Source organism: Protomyctophum bolini (assembly GCF_963924005.1).
Source record: "Protomyctophum bolini genome assembly, chromosome: 24".
Classification (NCBI taxonomy): domain Eukaryota; kingdom Metazoa; phylum Chordata; class Actinopteri; order Myctophiformes; family Myctophidae; genus Protomyctophum; species Protomyctophum bolini.
The window spans coordinates 8,181,230-8,202,928 of record NC_137885.1 but is presented as its reverse complement, the minus strand read 5'-3'; the positions used below and the strand labels follow the sequence as shown (position 1 = coordinate 8,202,928).

The following is a 21,699-nucleotide window of genomic DNA, read 5'->3' as shown; positions in this document are numbered from 1 at the left end:
TGGCTCTGCTCCACATGAGCATGTGACCCATGTGGAGCCAGCCAACGTATTTGAGAACGTCCCAAAGTGGGCCACAGTGCCGCTCCGTCGCATTGTGGAGGGAAGGAAGTAGGCCATCAAGATCTTCTCTCTCTCTCTCGTGCACGTCGCAGTCCCGCATGTCCCACCCCCGACGAGAGCCCCGGAGGGAAGACCAATTCATTTCTCCCCAAAGACGTTTCATAAAGTATTTATTTAAAGACCTGTAAAGCCTCGGACAAAGCAAACTGAGATTCGTGACAACTCATGACTACAAACACAATTTTTTGGGCATCCCCGGGGGGTCCCCGAAACTTCCAGACCCACAGGAACGCGCCCAGTGGGCCGGGCCGGTTCCGGCGAGCCGCCCCGCGTCCGAAAAGGTCGAGAAATGACAGAGTTACCGTGTGGGGGTCCCTCTACTGTACTGTACTATACTATACTATACTGTACTGTACTGTACTGTACTGTACTGTACTGTACTGTACTGTACTGTACTGTACTGTACTGTACTGTCACACCCAAAATCATCATATGTGTTAGGCTGCGCAACAGTGACACTTGTTTGTGACTATTTTCGACCCAGCCAGCCAGCTACCCACGGACACGCAATGCTCTGTAATGAAGTGGTTGCACCACTTAAAAAAAGGCATGGTATAGTAAGGGTACAACACTTTTTTGGTTGTTTTAATTTTTTCTAATTATTTGTTCAGCCGAAAAACAAATTGTGTTCGTTGTCACCAGTTGTCACGATCCGAGTTGGCTTTGACTGAGGCTTTAAACAGGTCTTTAAATAAATACTTTATGAAACGTCTATGGGGGAAAATTAATTGGAAATTGTCTTCCCGGGCGCTCATCATTAAAGGGGGCGGGACTGCGACGCTCTATACTGTAACGTCCACGACGACACACGTCAATCCGTTGAGTGTTCATCCAAAAAGGTCACTTTTTAACAACGCAACACGCCGTCAGGTTGTCAGGCTTTAGCAGCTTAGGTGCCCGGCGGCAGTGTCGTTTTCGTCGACTAAAACTAAGACGAAAAATGTTCGTCGACTACCTTTTTCCACTGAAGAAAACTAAATGGAAACTAAATTAAAACTATGCTATGGTAAACTAAGACTAAATATACTGCCAATTTCGTCAACAAATAAGAACTAGACTAAAATGTTAGGAAGGGACTAGTGGACAACAGATCCAGTATAAGTCATTTTACACTTGGTTGCATGCTGAAAATAGCAGATCTACAAGGTCACAACGCGTCGCGTTGTGAGCTTGTAGATCGGCTATTTTCAGCAAGTGTAAAATAACTGTGTATAATGTGTATAATAATTATGACGGCAACAAGGCCCGCATTTAGTCGACTAAAACTATAGACTAACACTAATACATTCCAGGTGACTAAAATGTGACTAAGACTAAGTGAAAACTATTCAGGAGACTATGACTAAAACTAAAATAGAAATTTACTGCCAAAAACAACACTGGTGCCAGCCGTCCATGCATGGCGAGTATATAGACAAGACATTCTGACCATATTTTCCTATCGGGGTTTTTTTTAAACGGATAAACGATATAGAAGTAGCACGTTTTATTCATCCCCGCGTCACTGTGTGGTACTGTGTGAGTCAGACACACGGAGCAGACGAGAAACGGACGACAGCGAGATCTCCGTCTTGTCTATATCCGTCTCCGTCCGTCCGATCTACGCACATCACACGGCTCCGTCTTTCAGAATCTCAGATTGGCTCCCCATGCATGTATATAGGCTAATTAACCCATTCTGACCTGAGATCAGATTCATACGAGGTTTCCACTGGACACACACTGGTCTGATGAACCCCATTCTGACCTGAGATCAGATTCTAAAAAATGTCAGTCGTTCTTCGATTTTTCAAAAATAGCAGACCTACAAGCTTGTAGATCTGTTATTTTTCAATAGCTAAAGCATAACATGATGCTAACACCAAAATGGGTTCCCGTTCAGAATGGGTTAATATCTAACCAAATTTAACAGCCAGAGAGAGAGACAAGAAAAAGAAAGATTTTTGTTACATCTCGTTAATGTTTCTGTTCTGTTCTGTATGCCCCTGCTACTGTGCTCGGAATTGTTCTATTCATAATATACGTCATCACGTTTATCACTCGTTTAATATACATTACATAGTCTGGCGTATATGCTGTCATTGTTATGTATCTTTGTTTGTCATGTCTATAAAAAAAAACCTAATAATAAATAATATAGTAAAGAATATGATACACACTGAAGACCTATGCTATTAGTATCAGTGTGTGTGTACTGTGTAGTACACGTTAAAAGAAGTGCAGGGCAGGATGTCCTGTTATGCAAGCATGACAAGACATGACAGCGCATTTGTTCACAAGATGAGTCAGATGTGTGCATATGGGCACGCACACAGCCATGCACAGCCACACACACACACACACACACACACTCTCTCAATCGATCTCAATGAGACAGCTGGGTTGGGCAGACCACCAAATGTGCACACTTGTGCATACAAAACACTAGTTGCGCACACACACCGTAATCAGGCTGACGGACATGTTAGCTGAGCCGAGAGACTGCAGCTGTGCAGCACTGGTGGATGCAATAAAACCCTTCTCTCTCTGTGTGTGTGTGTGTGTGTGTGTGTGTGTGTGTGTGTGTGTGTGTGTGTCTGTGTGTGTGCGCACACACACACACACACACACACACACACACACACACACACACACACACACGTGTGTGTTATATGCATGTCACAATCATTACATATAATCACAATTGCATAGAAAGATTCCACAATTATCTTTGCATAATTGTCATAATCGTTTCCATGTTTTCAAATATAAAAAAAGACGAAAATAGCAGACCTATAAAAGCTTTTAGATCAAAATGTTTGGTATAGGGACTAATATAGCACCGAGAGATCCAGCAGAACAGTCGGACTCTTAAGCTGCCCTGTGTGCTGTTTTTAACTGTTTTATTCTTATTTTTATTTTACTTTTTTTTTTAAATCTGTAGCACTTTGAGATTTGTTTCAAATATAAAGTGCGTTATAAATAAAATGTATTATTATTTATTATTTTGATGGCATCACGGCCCTCCAAAAATACATCTCGCAGTCGACTAAATCAACTGTAGATTTAGTCGAAACAACTTAACGACTAAAAGTAAAAACATTTCCGGTGCTGTCAAAATCAACACTGCAGTTAATACACAGAGAAACAGAGCCTCGTTATACTATTTCCACACTCGCTAGCTCAACTATAACAAGAACTTAGTGTAAACTGTGTATATAAAATGATAACACTCGTAATGACTCGACATTCATCTTAACGTAGCCACCGACACCACTGAAACACTAAATCCTTCTCTAAACGCACTTCCCCAATGCCGCGCAATTGCACTTTCGTTTTTGGGGGCCCTATTATACAGACCTGGAGATGTGAAAGCAAATGCATGCAGCGTCACATTTTCCACTGCTAAGGCCAGAAACACAAACGGTTTGACGCTTTCCAGACCGAGCACCGAGCGCTGGCTTCCAGCGATAAACGAAGTTAATCGCATGTGTTAAGTATAAAAGTATCAATAACACAATGTAGAAATATGTTATACGCTGTAACTTATAAAGTGTCTGGGATTGAAACACAAAATCCAGAGTATACATTAAAATGACCAAAGCATGTTTAACGCATTTTGGCCTGACCTCGAAATAAATAAAAAAATCTTCTAAATCCTCCAGTTTTCTGAAATAAATATGTTCAAGCTCGTAGCTGCGACACTCGGTGGCGCACTATGAGCTTGTAGATCTGCTATTTTTCATTAGCTAAACTATAACATAATGTTTAAAAACACCAAAAGGGGTTCCCGGCCAAAATGGTTTAAGTGAAATAGAATATCCCATTAAGCCTGAGTTATGAGTTATACCGTTGAGCACTGAACATAGGCAATATACAAAAGAATAGACAATCTACAAGAAAATAGGCAATCTACAAGCTCATATAAGCTTGTACGGTATAAGCTCATAAGCTTGTGTATAGAGAGCGGACCAAGGGACTCGTTTTGAGTGTTCTGTTATTTTCAGAGCACGACGACTGCACATAACTGCGTCAAACTGTTTTTTTGCCATTCTATTCTATTCTATTTTGGAAAATATTATGAAATCGTTCAAATGGCCGATCTACAAGCTCACAACGCAGCGACGGCTCCAGAAAATTGTGAGCGGGGGGGGCTATGAATAATAATGAATCTTGGTTTACATAGAAGTCAGTCAATTGGGCTTGTTTTGAGGGGGGGCTTGGGGGGGTGGGGCTAAGCCTCCACCAGAGGGGGCCTTGCATTTTTGTAAAAAAAATGTTTTAATTTTTTTTTTTTTTTTACGTGGTGCTAAAGTTTGTGCCATTGCCATTGAGAATGCATTGGGCGTTTAAGTTAAATAACTCAAAAACTTTAAAACATTTCAAAGAGTTTCTAGGTGAAAGTGATTTTTTGAAAGTGTTGCGTGGGCACACAAAGTGTTCAAATGTTTTTCAAAATAGTACAATAAGGCTACAGTAGCCTAAGTTTTATAGGGATAAGGGGTAAAATTGTGGCCTCAGTATAAATCAGGCTTTAAGGGCATAGTGTGTGCGTGTGTGGTTCAGGCACATATACTGTATGTAAGTTATCTCAATAAACAATCCGTAAAACATCAGTTGCAGCAGATCGGTTTCAGAGCTCGGTCGGTCGTATTTCTGCAAGGCCCCCGGTGGTGATTCATTTTGAACCTTTCCCTGTTAGCCATCGTATAGCCGACGTTATTATCCAAAGAGAGTGTGTGCTCGGCTGGCCAGAGTGCTTCGCCACAGCACTTCTACTGGTGTTCCATCTTACCGGGATGTCAGTCAACCCATTAAAGGAGAATTCCATACTAAAAGGCTTTCTTACCTTTCTTTGTAGTTGTTACGTCCCCACCAAAGAGGTCCAGGTGTTATTTTGTGCAAAAGCTCCTTATTGGCTATTTCCCCTACCATAAGCCCTAAATGAATTGCATTGAATTGAATGGGAATCGAATGGGGCTATGGGGTGTTGTGCTAATTCGCTTATTTCCATCGCTCAAAATTATAATTTCTTTGTATATATCCTCTCTTCATAATGTAAATAGTATCCCAAGCTGCACACTTTACTACTTCTTTCGATGGAAATAAGCGAACTAGCATAACACCCCATGGCCCCATTCAATTCCCATTCAATTCAATGCAATTCATTGAGGGCTTAATGGTAGGGAAAATAGCCAATAAGGAGTTTTTGCACAAAATAACACCTGGACCTCTTTGGTGGGAACGTAACAACTACAAAGAAAGGTAAGAAAGATAAGAAAGCATTCTAGCATGGGATTCTCCTTTAAGAAACTGTGGGCGATTCCACAAAATGTTTTCTGAGGCCATTTTTACACGAGTATACGGGCTCTAGAGAAAAACGGCAAAGTCCCGTTGCGTCATCATTTAAAACAATATATAATAATAATAATAATATCTGAAAATGGGTCTCCAAAATAAATTGAGAGTAATGACAAAATTGTGGTTGTGTGTGCTAGTAATCCACCACTGTACTGAGAGGGGACAAAGTTGCCATATTGAGATATGCCAAATTTAGCCTGTGGTGTGTGTGTGTGTGTGTGTGTGTGTGTGTGTGTGTGTGTGTGTGTGTGTGTGTGTGTGTGTGTGTGTGTGTGTGAATAACATGAATTGGGACACACACAATCTCTCTCTCTCCCATACACACACAATGCTGTTGGCACTGCAGGACCAGGCTAATCCCAGCTGGACCTCCTGACACGCAATGTCCCAATACAACATTCACAAAGCTTATTTACACACACACACGCACGCACGCGCACACACACACACACACACACACACACACAGACTTGCCAACATTTCTATGCATAAGAAGGGGTCTCTGACTCTAAAATAATTGAGAAACAGTGGTTCAATAACAGACCATGTACTACGTTTGCTATATTTGAACATAAAAAAAAACAATGACATGTTATCGCTTGCATTTTTATTCATGCCGGGTTCAAAACGTCTATGCTTCCGTGTGTGATTCTGCAAGGGGGACGAAGAGACGAAGTGTGTGTGTGTGTGTGTGTGTGTGTGTGTGTGTGTGTGTGTGTGTGTGACTGTGTGTGTGTGACTGTGTGTGTGTCAGCCTGTCAGGGTTCCCCTTTGTCTTCCAACAGAGTAAGAGGAATACAGAGAGAGAGAGAGCGAGAGAGAGAGAGAGAGAGTACTAGTCACCTTGACCATACATGGTGAAATCATTTTTACACTTTACTCCCTGCATACAGACAAGGAAGTGTGTGTGTGTGTGTGTGTGTGTGTGTGTGTGTGTGTGTGTGTGTGTGTGTGTGTGTGTGCACGCGCACGAGCGCATGTGTGTGTGTGAGCCAGGGTTTTACAGGAATTTAGGAAAGGCAAGAAAGCTCTCTCTTTCTCTCTATTAACTAGTAACAGAAGTTTTCAAACAATTGTAGTGGGAGTAAAAGTAGTTTTTGTATTTACAAAAGTAGTTACAGTATTTGCCTGTAAAATGTAGTGGAGTAGAAGTGAAAATACAGACATTTGGAAATACTCAAGGTAGGCCTATATTAACCCATTAAGACCTGAGTTTGATGCTACAAATGTTATGTTAAGGTTATGGCAAAACTTAACTCAAATAATAATCACCATTATGGGTCCATAAAACATTTATTCAGCTCTTTTGTTTTTTTTAATTTTTATCCCACAATTTTGTAACCCAGTTTTTCTTTTTCACCCAGTGCCAATTATCTAATGTAATCCTGGGCGCTACACTTCCTCTGCCAACCTGGGGGGGCAGCGGAGTGACCTCATGCCTCCTTCTATGCATGAGGAGTCCAAGCTGCTTCTTTTCACCTGACGGGGGGGAATTTCCCCGGCCGGACGTAGCGAGTGAAGGGACACGTTATTCCGACCAGTTCCTTTCCCCTCCATCAGGCGCCCCGGCTGGCCAGGGGGAGGTAGTTTTAGAGACCAGGATTACGGCATGTTTTTGTGAGGGTATCTACCCTGGGGGACACGGGGAGAACATGCAAACTCCACACAGAAAGGCCCTTTCGCCAACCCCCGGCTCGGGTATGGGCACTGATGACGCGAGGAGGGAACACGCCGCCAGTGCCCACAGCGTCCCCAGCGGGAATCGAACCCAGGACCTTCTAGCTGTGAGGCGACAGCACTACCAACTGTGCCACCGTGCCCCACTATTCAGCTCTTTTGAATGCATTAATTGCATACACTATTCGGTGATATATTTTCTGCCTATTTGAGGCCGAAACGAATAGGCCGAAAATGCATTTTTAGCCATTTTCTGCCGAATATTTTCCGCGGCCGAATATTCGGTGCATCACTACTGTAAAATATACGTTTTATATTAAGCCTAATTTATAGGCTACTTCGTTTGTAGTGCGCGTGCGCACACACACACACACACACACACACACACACACACAGTCACACACACACACACACACACACACACACACACACACACACACACACACACACACACACACACACACACACACACACACACACTGTAGGAATCATACAGGCTCAAACATAATGAAATATTTATCCTGCCTTCTCACTCTCGCCTTGCAACGTACTGTACACTAGTATACGCAACTTGCCTCCATAATGGACAAAATAATTAAGTGTTCTCACTCACTGTAGAGACGTAGAGAGGCTCCGCTGATCCACCGAGGAGTCCCACCCACAGCACACACGCATACACAGGCAGGGCGAGAGAGCACAGGGTCCCTTTCACCATCTAGAGAGAGAGAGAGAGAGATACATTTGAAAAAAATTGTTGATTTCGTCAACTGAAACTATGGCGAAAAATGTTCCTATTTTCACAATAGTTTTACATAATGGGAGACATTTCTCCTCTCATTCACTTGTATTGAGTTGCTCACCCAGCGCGCATGAGGCGTTCTTTCCCGGGTCAGAGTAAGACAGAGTCACAACATTGATATGAGGGCCAGGGGGGCAGAAAACAGCCTGGTCATGTGGTTCATGTACATAGACTCCAATGCGTTCCGTGAACTATAGTTGTCCCCTTTTGAAGGGACAAACAGGGACAAACCAATAGAAGTCTATGTCGAAGAGCCTGGCCCCATGAAGTGAACAGAGTTGTCGTAACTCGTGTCCTACTCTATGGCTCTGTTCCAGGTTGGAACAGAGTGCATTCTGGGATTGGTTATGGGCCATACGTGAACACGCTGGGCACGTTCATACTTCATAGCATATAGCGCGCGTTCAGCCGTTCACGTACTGTACACAGTATGGAACATAGTATTCACGTATGGAGCATAGTGCGTTCACGTACGTATGGCCCATAGTGCAATACCACTTTCGGCCACCACGTCCATTTCGCTTCAATGTTTCCTCTCGGTGGTCGGGCCTTGATTTTCACAGACAAAAACTAGATAAAAAACTAAACTATGAAGACTAAAACTATGACTAAATATATGACAATTTCATCAACAAATAAAATCTAGACAAATTATTTAGGGAGGGACGAGTGGAGAAGAGATCCAGTAGAACTAAAAGACAAGTCCTTTTTTGTTTGGTTGCGCTCGGCTGCTCTTAAAATAGCAGATCTAAAAGCTCACAACGCGCCGCAGTGAGCTTGTAGATCGGCTCTTTTCAGGATGCAACAAATTGTAAAAATTAACCATCAAGGCCTGCCAAAATACATTTTAGTCGACTAAAGTCGAGAGCAACATTGAATTTTATTTATTCATTCATAAGGTCTCGTGTGGTAAGCGTCCTTTGTAGTTTGTACCTGATCTCGCTTTTAGAACGGTTACTGGCCATTCAACACATTCACAAAAAACACACATTTTGGTGAAGCATTATGCTTTAGCTATTGAAAAATAGCAGATCTACAAGCTCATGGCGCAGCACCGAGTGCCACGCTATATATACGAGCTTGTACATCTGCTATTTTTGTGTAGCGCAAATCTTTGAATACATATTCTGTCAGAGAGCGAACGTTTTTAGCTCAAATCTTTGCTTCTGGGGGGGGGGGGGGGGGGGGGGGTGGGTGGGTTTTCAGATGGGCCACGGGGGTCCGCGGCCAAATACAGATAATTCTGGGGGTCGAAAACTTGTCATTTTTTTATCGGCCTCAGTCCTAAATGGGTGAAAACCTAGCTGCGCATTCTTTTGCTTGTGCTACACACACTTCCTGTGCAAAAGTGAGGGCAAGCTGCTGTGCAAGCGCTGTGATTGGCCAATAGCATGGCGTATAGCGTGGCCTTCCGCCCTTCCGGCGCACTTCTGCCCGCACGTCGCTCCAACGAACTGCACCCATCTATGATGGTGGTATTTATACACATGCAGGCTATACACCAGGCTTCACCGTTTCCCAGCCGCTCTGTAGCCTCGGCCGACAGGCTTACTTATCTGCGAAAAGAAATGCCTCATGGTCACAACGTATAAGGCAGATAATCTATTGGCGGATGCATCGTCGGGAACATCCGTCAGATGCATTTCCCCCGGATGCGATATTTTCCCCCGACCAATCACAACGCCGAGAATGTAAACCGATTTGTAAATGTTTAAAGCATCAACGTCATTTCCTCGGGGCGATACTTCCGCTAAAATCCTGCAACTTCCGCCAAAAACAAATGATAGCCTCTAGTCTACAGTGTAGGTCTTGCCCAGGGTGGCCCCTCTGAGGTCATGAGACAGACACACATAGGTGCCGGAGAGGGGGTCATTTGGGTCTGAATGTCCCTGCACTATTGGGGAATGACTGGTAAGCAAAGCAAAGCAAAGTTACCCAGGGTAACTGCAGACTAAGCTCAAGAACTCGTTTACAGCCAGGCCTTGCTCATAGAACATTTCATGGTAGGGGTTCAATGCCTTGCTCAAGGGCACTTCAACGGTGGTAATTTTAACGTGCCGGTCCGGGGATACGAACTAGCGACCTTTCCGATATCAAGACCGCTCGGCCAACCACTGCCCCTGCACCGCTGCCCCTGGTCTATTTTTTTTTCCCGAACGGCGCTGGTGGTCTCTCTATAGCGCCGTTCCTGTTTTGTTTTGCGCAATCATCGTTGCGTATTCTGGCCGCCACTACGTGCTTGCCTCTTGCCGCAATGCCCCTTCTAGATATATAGCCTACACCACCCCGTGACCCTATACGTGTATAGAATCTGCACTAGTTGCTCTCTAGTCTCTATTTTCCCCTAACTTTTACGTCCCGACAGCGCCACTGCAGACACATGATGAACACTGTGAAGACTGCTACAGTATACTGTGGTGGTTGGTACTATAGGTCTGAGGTGGAGATGTGCGGAGGTTGTTATATGGAAACACGAGGCGTCATGCAACCACCGCTAAGAGAGAACACACATACATACATAGATAGATAGATGAGGACTGACTGATGCAAGACAGGGGAAAGTTGAGACTCTCTCTCTCGCTCTCTCTCTCCCTCCTCCCCCTATGTAGGCGAATCTTGATCAGTCAGATTCGGTTCGGTAGCAGATTTAATACAAAGCAGTGTGCATATAGGGTCAGTGTATGTGCATGTGCTGTGGGCCATCTGCATTATAGGCCATCTGCAGCCTATAAGAGAGACGCTGATCAATACAAACTGGCTCCAGAGAGCGAGCAGGGAGACAGAGAGAAGTGTGTATGTGTGTGTGTGTGTGTGTGTGTGTGGACTTCACATTAGAATAGAGCATGAATAATTTCTTTAGAAGGACAGAGCAGCTGTAGGTCTCTTTTCACATGAAAATTAGCCTCGCCAAAACCCTGCGAGCACACACACACACACACACACACACACACACACACACACACACAGCTAATCAGGCTGGTGTGACATATAGCATTGTCAGGATGAACACGCTCGACGCGCGTGCACATGTAACCTACAGCCCATGTGCATTGAGCTCCGGCTTAAGTTGCAACACACTTCCTTTATTTCAAGGAAACCACTGCTAACCACAAGGATCCTCACTCAGTCTCTACTACACCTTGTTGTTCAACACAGAACTGTTAGTTTAGCCGCGTCATCATCTTACAAACACAGACATCAGGCAGGCAGGCAGGCAGGCAGGCAGGCAGGCAGGCAGGCAGGCAGGCAGGCAGGCAGGCAGGCAGGCAGGCAGACGTAAATTCATTTGGACAGTTCATTGGAATCAACTACATTAGACTGATCTCTCTGGCAGTCTCTCTCCCCACTAGTATTCTACTGTATTTCACCACTTCTCTATAAGACCATGCATGTGCCCTTATTTTTGAAAAAAACATTTTTAAATTGTTCAACTAGCCGATCTACATTGACACGTTTGTATACATTGGCTATTTGAACTATTACAAAAAAAAGTTGTCAAAATAGGGGTAAGGCACTGGCGAAAATAGGGACCTAAATCTAGTGAACACTGGACAAAACCACGGTAATGTGTACTGTACTGTACTGTACTGTATGTCTGGGTCAGACCTGGACATTACAAATATGGCCCTTTGGCTGACTCCGACTGGCCCCGTGAAAAGTTACTTGGAAAATAAAGAAAATGGAGAAAATAAAACGTACTTTCCAATTTGAATTGGAATTTTACATTTTAAAATTCCAATTCATGCGTGGGCTAAAACAGCATTGCTTTATTTGTTTTTAAGCCTGTATTTCTTTTTTCTTGCCTTTCCCGTATATACAGTATTCACATAATCTGTTTCCTGCCGTGAATTGCGTGTGATTGACAACCCGTTACCGTTCCTTGTCACCCCTCAAAAATGTCCGCTCATTCCAAGAAAAGAAAAAAAGCAGAGGTTTCAACAAAATATGAGTATAGGGAAGTCTGCGTTCCCCGTTCCGACATGGATATTCATTTTCATTTTGCACATTACAGTTTTATTATTCTTGCAATTTCTCCAAATAATTCCTCCCAACACGTGTCTTGTGTTGCCATAGATGGAGCATTGAATTCTGACGTAGTGCGTGTACACGTCACCCTCCCTGACAATATCACTGGGACAATGTGTTTCTTTTTAGACCACGATGCGTACAGTATATGAGACGATTCTAAGATGAGCCACTGATATTCTCCCATAGAGGGAAAAACTTCCGCCACCCAGGGGATGAACAAGTGTCGTCAGGTAGGACTGACGTCAATAATCGGTAGTGGGCGCTAAGTTCACAGGTTCATGTACTTTGTATTTGCATCGTAATCCCCATAGGGAGATTTTTAGATCGCCTCATATAAGAACTGTGATTGAAAAACTCACTCATATGGACATGAAAAATCAACTGACGCTAACGTTACTGCTGCTGGATTCGTTACATTTTCGCTAGAAACAGACTATATCAAATATGAGGGACTGACCGTCATAAACGATATACAAAGACAATAGCGCAGAGACAGTTTGTTTATTTTTGGACCACAATGCTTATATGACACGATTTTAAGATGACCCCATGATATTCTCCATAGGGGAAAAAAACGTCCATGAACCAGGGGATGAGCGAGTGACGTCAGGACTTCGGCGCTCTATTGTATCCTAGCCTTCCGGGCTATAACTGCATGCGTCCAACAACTGGCTCACCTGCCAGTGAGGAGCTCCCACCACTGAAGCGTCGCATGCACATTAAGTGCCTTGTCCTTGCACGGTCCCTTGACAAAAACAACAACTATTCCAGTGTGCCTTCCTTACAGAATACATACTGCTAATAAAGATGTCCGGGAGTTCTATAGCGAAAGCAGAAGTGGGCCTGCTGTAGCTGTATATCATGCACAGACACACAAAAACAACACTTCACAGTTATGAGTTCACACGGTTCTCTGAGAGATGCCAAAAGTAACGCTTCCCCTCCTCTGTTAAAGGACGCGTTGTCCACAGACCCTTGGGTAAAGAATCGGTTTTAAATGGAGCTCAAAACCACATATTTTAATATAACATCCCAAACTGCTGAGATAAAAAACTGTGGGTCATGTATGTACAGTACTGTAGGTGTAAGGGAACAGTTATTCAGTGGCCTGTAGTAGAACAGCCGGATGGGAACCGCAAGGGTCCCGGTTCGATCCCGGGCTCCCCCAGAGTTATTGTCGCCTTGAGCAAGACGCTGAACGCCTAATTGCTGCCGATGAGCAGCAGGTTGGTGCCTTGAATGGTTTTCCATCAGTGTATGTGTGTGTGTGTGTGTGTGTGTGTGTGTGCGCGTGTGTGTGTGTGTGTGTGTAATGCACAATCTATTCGTAGCGCTTTGGACAAAAGCGCTATGTAAATGCACCATTTACCATTTACCGGCGGTGGCACACAAAGAAAGATTTTGAGCCACGCTAAACTTGACACTTTCCCTGCTTATGGATAAAGCTATTATTATTATTATTATTGTATGTGTTATATGGTGTGTATATATATATATATATATATATTGTACGTATGTATAATATAATATTATGTGCTGCATGTGTGCTGTATATTGTATATAGATATATATTACACCATTATTACTACTGTTACTGTTGCTACTGTCATTGTTGTTATTTACAGTTATTAGTATATGGATGTGTCTATGTATGTATGTTATATGTAATATATATATGTATATATGAATGTGTGTAGATGAATGTACATACATAAGGACAGCATGAATGTAATTATGCACTGTGTAAGCAGGCACGGCCTGCTACACGTAAACAAATGGACTCCAGGGGTAGGGCACGACAAGCCTATGGCTTCTCCCTAACCCTTTTTCGGAAAGGACAGGACCTATGGACACTAAAAAAAAAAAAAAAAAAAAAAAAAAAACATACATACATAAAAAAAAAATAATAATAATGAATATGAAAAATGTTGGAATTTGTGTGCAATGTATGAATGTATGTCCTCCTTCCGAAAATAAACTGAACTGAACTGAACTATTCAACAGGTCTGCATGGTGTGCGTGCATTGGCAAAGCTCGTTGCAACATGATGATGATGCATTTAGCAAGGAACACAGACAATAGATCTGTGGGAAAGAAATGCCTTGGGATACGGGAGCGCTCACCCACGCACACATGTGCGTGCACGCATGCACACACACACACACACACACACACACACACACGCAACCTAACATGACGCTGTAATACACACACAGCTGTGATCACGTATACCCATATACCCCGAACAGTATTATTATAGAGGCTATATACCTCAACCTGTTCCACTCCAAACAGTTCCTATTTGGGACATCCATTACGAACAGCAGAGCAGCAACAAAGCTATTAATATAAACAACAGAAGAGTTTTCTCAAGCAGAGAGAGCTCCCATGTGGGGGAGCGTGGGGGGGGGGGGGGGGGGGGGGGGAACGACCCGTCTCGTAATGTAAGCGCCACAGCAGCATGAGAGTGCATTCCCCCCCCCCCCACCCTCCTCCTCTACAACGCCTAGCCTCGGAGCATCTGTTCTGTTTCCATGACGTTTTGATTTTTTTCCCCCCCCTTCCTATACAGTATATGGACACTGCCACAAAAACGCTGCGGCCAGTGCTTCCGATCCACGCTATCATGACATGAACAGTTACAAAAAAGGCAGAGCATAACCGGCGCGGTGTGGCAGTCAGTGCCACCGCAGACTATAGTGCACAGACCTACCCGCCCCGGACACACAGACAGACACGTCCTCCTGTCCCCCTCCTCCGCCGTTCCTTAATCCTTATGCTATACCCTTCCTATATCTTCTTCCCGCGGGCTTTCTCTAATGTCGGACGAACGCCGACGGACAGACGGACGGACGGATGTAAACAAACTCGGGCACAGGCAGGCGGGCAGCGTCACGAGGCGAGAGGAACCAACGAACGCACACAGCTGCTTCTCGCTTGTTGTCGGTCCTTAATCTTTCATCTCTCCTCCTCCTCTCTCTCTCTCTCTCTCTCTCTCCCTCTCGCTCTTGCCATCCTCACATCTCTCCCTTTCTAGCGCTGCTCTCTCTGTCTCACACACACACACACACACACGCACACACACACACACACACACACACACACAGACAGACCGATGCTTCCCTGCCTCCCGGACATATTGGAGCCACTTAACCTGTTAAGAACCGGGCCGATTCTTACAAAATGCCTTCTAAAAGCAGTGCTTCTCAAACTTGCTCGTGCCAAGAAAGGAAACCCCGGCGTTATACATTTGGGCCGCCACCACATTTAATTTTGTCCAGAAGAGAAGATTTTTTTTCAAAAATGTTAAATAAATAAAAAGCAGATAAGTGTATGCAATGTGCATAATATATATTCTGGAACAATAGCCAAATAAAATAGCCGATCTACAAGATCACATAGGTATACTTGTAAAGTGCCGAGCCAACTCGGATCAAACTTACTAAAGTCTAGATAGAGGGTTCAAGCAGTTATAGCCGTTTCTCTCCAAAGACTCTCGAGTTGGAAAATGCTCGATCGGTTCCACCGTCACCCGTGTCATTCCCATCCGTCAAGGCTCTCTCTTTGGCCTGCCACCGTGTCCTCTCGTGATGATGACGATGACGCCTGCTGCATTACCACAGCCCACAGTTACAGGCTGTATAGTGTGCAACCGATGTTATGGCAAGACCGTGGGGGATCGGACGCTATACGCTATACCCTATACCCTTAAAATACGAATAACCCTACAATACGAAAATGGAAGGGTTCAGGGTCCATGATATTATAGGCAATTTTGGAGCGCAGCTACCAGGGTCAGGCATAAATGCATGCATGCAAGCATACATACATACATACATACGCAGCTGACCACAGTACTTGTGCGCTCTGCTTGCGCAAGTACTTCATACTATAGTCTACCTAAAAACAATGCAAAAGCTAGTGTAATTCATCTAATATTTCCATCTAATGTTTCCTACATACATGATGAAGTAGTAGGTAGCCTTGCCGAGCCATGAGGCCCATAGGGGCAGGAGCCTATCTCCTGTGTCTGTAGCGTGAGGCAGCTTGATGTACAAGTATACACACCCCCTGGACATGACGCTATAGTATGACGCAGTGATGAAGTATGACCAGTAAAGACATGGCTACAGGCCCAGGCGGTGGCGTATAACCGTCTGGGCACCCCGACTGGTAATCCAGTCGCAGTGTGGCCGCGGGTTCGACTCCCGAGCCCGACACGGCCTTTACTGCATGTCTTCCCCCATCTCTCTCCCGTTTCCTCATGTCAGCCTATACTGTCTGTCCCTTCAAAAAACCAATAAAAGGCGTAAGCCGCCAAAAATATCTTTAAAAAGAAAAGACATGGCTACAGAGGTCAGGTGACCCGTACATTAACCACCTCATTTGTCAAACCTTACATTGTTTCTAAAGTAGCAAAAACTAAGTGCCGATATACAAGCTCCCAACAGTCAAGTTCGGTTGAGAAGAACCACGTCACCGACTTTTAAAAGAAAGACGTCATCTTCACAAACTCACTATACAATACAATATATTTTCAGTTTTTCCACAATATCGATATTATAGGTTATTTGCTCAAAGTCGTGCAATGTTTGATTTTGTCCATATTATGGCCCAGCCCTAACATCTTTTCAGCAGTTCTACTTTAAATGACACTATAATCACTGCAGGGCATTAGATTATAGTGAGCGTATAACATACATTGAGACGGGTCTGTCTATACATTTATTTGTGTCACTTTGACCGCTCACTACACCGAGGGACCCCGTCCATTCTGCGCCCCTTCTTCTGAAGAGAAAAAAAAAAGAAAGAAAGAAAAGAAAATCCTGCAGCCTCTTGCAGTTTGGGAAATTGCAGCACCCGGTGCAATTCGAGATATACTGGAAGCTTACCAGCGGTGTGTGTGTCTGTGTGTCTGTGTGCGTGTCTGTCTGACTGACTGACTGACTGACTGACTGGGTGGTGCTCATAATGTGAACACTGACAGGGTGGTGCTCATCATATTATGGCCACACTGACAGGCCAATATCACGAATATTGTATGTACCGGCATGTGCATATGTGTGCGTGCGTGGAACAGAGTCAAACTAAATGTAATGCCTCCTACATTCCAAGTCCTTGTCAGGGTGAGTCCATGCGGTTCACTAACTGATGGATCAGTTGACGGCGGTCTTATGACTCTATTATCCCATTCTGACCTGAGATCAGATTCACACGAGGTTTCCACTGGACACACACTGGTCTGATTAACCCATTCTGACCCGAGATCAGATTCTAAAAAATGTCAGTCGATTTTTCAAAAATAGCAGATCTACAAGCTCGTAGCGCGCCACTCGGTGGCGCGCTATGAGCTTGTAGATCTGCTATTTTTCAATAGCTAAAGCATAACATGATGCTAACACCAAAACGGGTTCCCGTTCAGAATGGGTTATAGTCTGCTAATGAAGTCATTAGTCAGGGACAGTGTTAATCCCCCAAACCCCCCCCCCCCCTACAGGGAAATAACCGGCTTCATCATCAACAAGTCCATGAATTTCACTGCCGAGAAGCTTTAACCGCAGCGGTGAAAGGTAACTACTACTAGTATGTAAGTACTTTAAGTGCATTTACTCAAGTACTGTACTGTACTATTTTTTTAGGAATACTTTTTTCCTTACTGGACTTTTTCCAATTTTCAGTTTACTTTGAATTCAAGCTTGAATCATAGACTGTAAAAAATATGGACAAAGCGTTCCGCGGGTCTAACATGAACTTAAAATGAAGCCTGTCAGTCCTTGTATTGTAAGTCGCCATCTTTCTAGATCCGTTTTGGCCCAGCTGGCCATTGGCTGGCCCAGACAACGAGGCGGGACTTCCCCCCTTCTTCTTCGTTGGTTTTTATTTTGACTCGAGTGGGAGGGGGATCCCGTTCATAGACTGTAACGGTAGCCACGCCCCTCAGAACATGCGCGACTTTATGGTCATTTTTTTAATAAATGGGACCATAATTTTCCAAAAAGAATATTATGACATTAGAAATGAGACTTTAAACTAGTGACTGGAAGAAAAAAGTATTCATGACCATGTTTATTAAGGTAATACAGTCTAGGTGAAGTTGGGCCAAAATACATGGACTTCTATGGGGCTATGGGTTTTTCTGAGCCCAGTGAGAGCGCCACAACAGGCCATTATATGAACTTTCATTTCCTTAGTGGCTTCACAAAATATCCGTCTGACTGCCCCCCTGGCTTGAATGCAAGCCTATCAGGGTTGATTGTATGGTAAAGCTACTTCATACAATAAAGTGTGATAAACCTTGTGGGTTTGACAACATCAATGGCAGATTGCTTCAGTTATCAGCTAAATCAATTGCTAAGCCTGTAGAGGCCATATTTTCAAATTATGTTTTATCCTGATTCCTGATCTGTGGAAAATTGCAAAGGTTACTCCTCTGTCAAAAAACAGTAGGGACTTTGCGCCCTTTACAGGTCCAAACAGTAGGCCCATCAGCATTCTGCCCGTTTCGAGTAAGCTTCTGGAGGGAGTTATGTTTAAGCAGATCCAGCAATATTTTTGCAATAACAATATCAACTCAGATTTACAGCATGCATACAAAGCAGGTTACTCTACAAGTGCGGCACTGACATGTCTTACTGACGAGTGGTTCAAACAGATTGGAATTCAGCGCATGCAGCCTTTGACCTTATAGATCATGAGATACTATACTCATGAAACTATCCGCATATGGATTCAAAGATTCTGCAATTGATATGTTGAAGGGCTATTCAGTGAACCGGAAACAATGTGTTGTGTTCAATCAGGTTCCCTTTCAAAGATTGAGACACTTAAGTGTGGAATTCCACAGGGAAGCTGTCTTGGTCCCCCTCTTTATTCTATTTTTGTAAATGATATGTATTAAAGATTAATGCGGATGACACGACTATGTATGCATCGTCAGAGAGAGTATTGAACACGTCAACGAGGTGCTTTGACTAGAGTTAAACCTGGTTTCTGAATGGATTATGGAAAATAAGCTGAAGTTGAATGTCTTGAAAACTAAATGTATTGTAATTGGTTCTTGAATATATATTTTTTATCCCACGATTTTAACCCATTCTTCACCCCTGTGCCAATCATCTACTGTGATCCTGGGCTCTACACACCCTCCGCCAACCTGGGGAGAGCAACAGAATTGGTTCTAAATATGCAATCAGGAGGACAGATCAGAAATTAAACCTCTCTTTGCAGGGTGCTACGATTGAACAGGTTAAATTAGTTGAACTTTTAGGTGTCACTGGCCAAACACTGTCATGGTCCACTCAGATCAATAATACAGTGGTGAGGATGAGTAACTAACTAATACAACAATCAGACTATAGTCATACAATCTCTAGTTCTGTCGAATCTGGGCTACTGTCCCGGGGCCGTTATCGGGTCTAGTGCATCAAAGCAATAACTTAGTGAACTTCAGCTTGCTCAGAACAGGGCGGCAAGACTATATAGCACTTCATTGCTCTGTCAGGACTAGTGTGAATGCTATATGCATGCCAGGCTGTCATGGATGAGGGTGAATGAAAGACTGGCATATATATACAGCCTTATTCTGTTTTTTAAAGAATGTGCATTCCTCACAGAAACCCTTCAGTTTGTTTCTACAGTTATTACCTGCAAATGAAAGACATGATTACAATACTAGACAATGCACTACATGGTCACTTTACTTTTCCTCTGCCCCAAACCAATGCACTTAAAGAAAACAGTCATGTACAGAGCCATTGCATACTGGCGTGTGCTCCCCCCCACATTTGACTCCAACAAGAAATAGACCTACATTTTGTTTCAAAAGGAAACTCAAGGCAGCAATAATCAGAAAGGAAATTATATTAAATTAGGTTCTTGTTTTTTGTATTTTCCGGATTGACAAATCTGTTTTTATTTGTATTTTTTTATTTTACTGTTATAAATGTTGTTTTTTTAGGTTTGTGTGTTTGTTCAGAAACATGGATCATGTACTGCATTTTATGATTTGTATTGTGATGTCATTTTTGCCTGGACCCCAGGAAGAATAGTCTCCACTACGGTGTGTAGACTAATGGGGATCCTTAACCCATTCTGACCTGAGATCAGATTCATACGAGGTTTCCACTGGACACACACACTGGTCTGATGAACCCATTCTGACCCGAGATCAGATTCTAAAAATGTCACAGTCGTTCTTCGATTTTTCAAAAATAGCAGACTTACAAGCTCGTAGCGCGCCACTCGGTGGCGCGCTATGAGCTTGTAGATCTGCTATTTTTCAATAGCTAAAGCATAACATGATGCCAACACCAAAATGGGTTCCTGTTCAGAATGGGTTAATAAACTACACTAAACTACTCCACTATACATCTCAGAGGCAAATACTGTACTTTTTACTCCACTGCATTATCATTTTAAAACTTTAGTTACTGGTTACTTTGTAGATTTTGAAACACTTGAGCTCTGTATGCATTTCCGTCATTTGCAAATAGCAGATCTCTACAAGCCCGTAATGACATTGTGCGCCTGTACGTAGATCTGCCATTTTCCAAAAAGACATTTTGTTTTAAAAAGTTTTTTTTTTTTTGTAAACTTGAAAAGAAAATGGGACATTCTGCACAATGAGTACTTTTGGTACATTTTGATACCACGCTAATTTTGAATTCCAGACATTTAACTTTTGTATTGATAATTTTCTTAAGTAAAAGAGTATACTTTTTCCCCACCACTGCCCTGGTTTTAACAACATTGACCCGTGTCTGGCTACAGAGGGGGATGATTCATAACACATTATTCACACTGTAAAAGGCCGTATTATGGATTGGTTTTCATTTCAGAAGCCACACACACACACACACACACACACACACACACACACACACGCACATCTCTGCTTCATCTCCTCTGTCTGTGACTCATTTCTCTCTCCCACTCAGCTCACAATCTCCCTCTCCCTCGTTATTTATCTCTCCATCTTTAACTTTTGCTGACCCCCACCCTCTGTTTCCCTTCTCCGTCTTCATTTCTCCATGATGATTCAACTTTCTTTATCAGGATAAACTCCTTGAGAGATCTCGTTTTCAAGGGGGTCGACATAAATACATGTCACACACACACACACACACACACACACACACACACACACACACACAGTAGATGAAACAAAAATAAAACACAGCTTACAATAACCAGTGCACGAACCATGAAAAACATTACATGCCCTTAGAATGGCATAAAACCCAGTGCTAGAAAGAAACGTTTTAAAACGCTATGTTCAATTCAGCCAGTGCAAAAAATAAAATGAATAATTAAATAATATAGTATGACGGCATGATGGTAACACGAATAGACAACTTTGAAGTAAGAAGACAGTTTAAAAACTGGGATTGTTGAAATGGACTTGATGATAGCCAGTAAAGTAAAGGAGCTTTGAAAATAGTCATGTTTACATCTCTCTCTCTCTCTCTCTCTCTTTGAAAATAGTCATGTTTACATCTCTCTCTCTCTCTCTCTCTCTCTCTCACACATAGACAGTGGAAGGAAGCAGGTCCAAATTAAGAAGGGGAGATTGTTTTTGTTTTTTTTTTACAAAAAGTAGTCTTTTTTTCTCAGATTTTGCCTCTGTTTTGAGAGATCAGCTATTCACAAGGGGGCACCGGGGCAGTGTGGGACAAAATCACATCATGACACGGTCCCGCGCAGCTATACACAACGCTTACCATTGTCGTTTTTAA

The 21,699-nt window shown here is 43.2% G+C and overlaps 1 protein-coding gene across 3 annotated transcripts in view; it reads right to left on the bottom strand.

The window, feature by feature from the left end:
- The window catches only part of LOC308311651 (inositol polyphosphate-4-phosphatase type I A-like), an 82,511-nt gene that overhangs the window by 57,095 nt on the left and 3,717 nt on the right, over window positions 1-21,699 (bottom strand). For all 3 annotated transcript variants that reach the window (XM_080758425.1, XM_080758426.1, XM_080758427.1), the window contains exon 2: window positions 7,751-7,852. The gene's annotated coding sequence lies outside the window, so the exon portion shown is untranslated. The remainder of the gene's footprint in view (window positions 1-7,750; window positions 7,853-21,699) is intronic.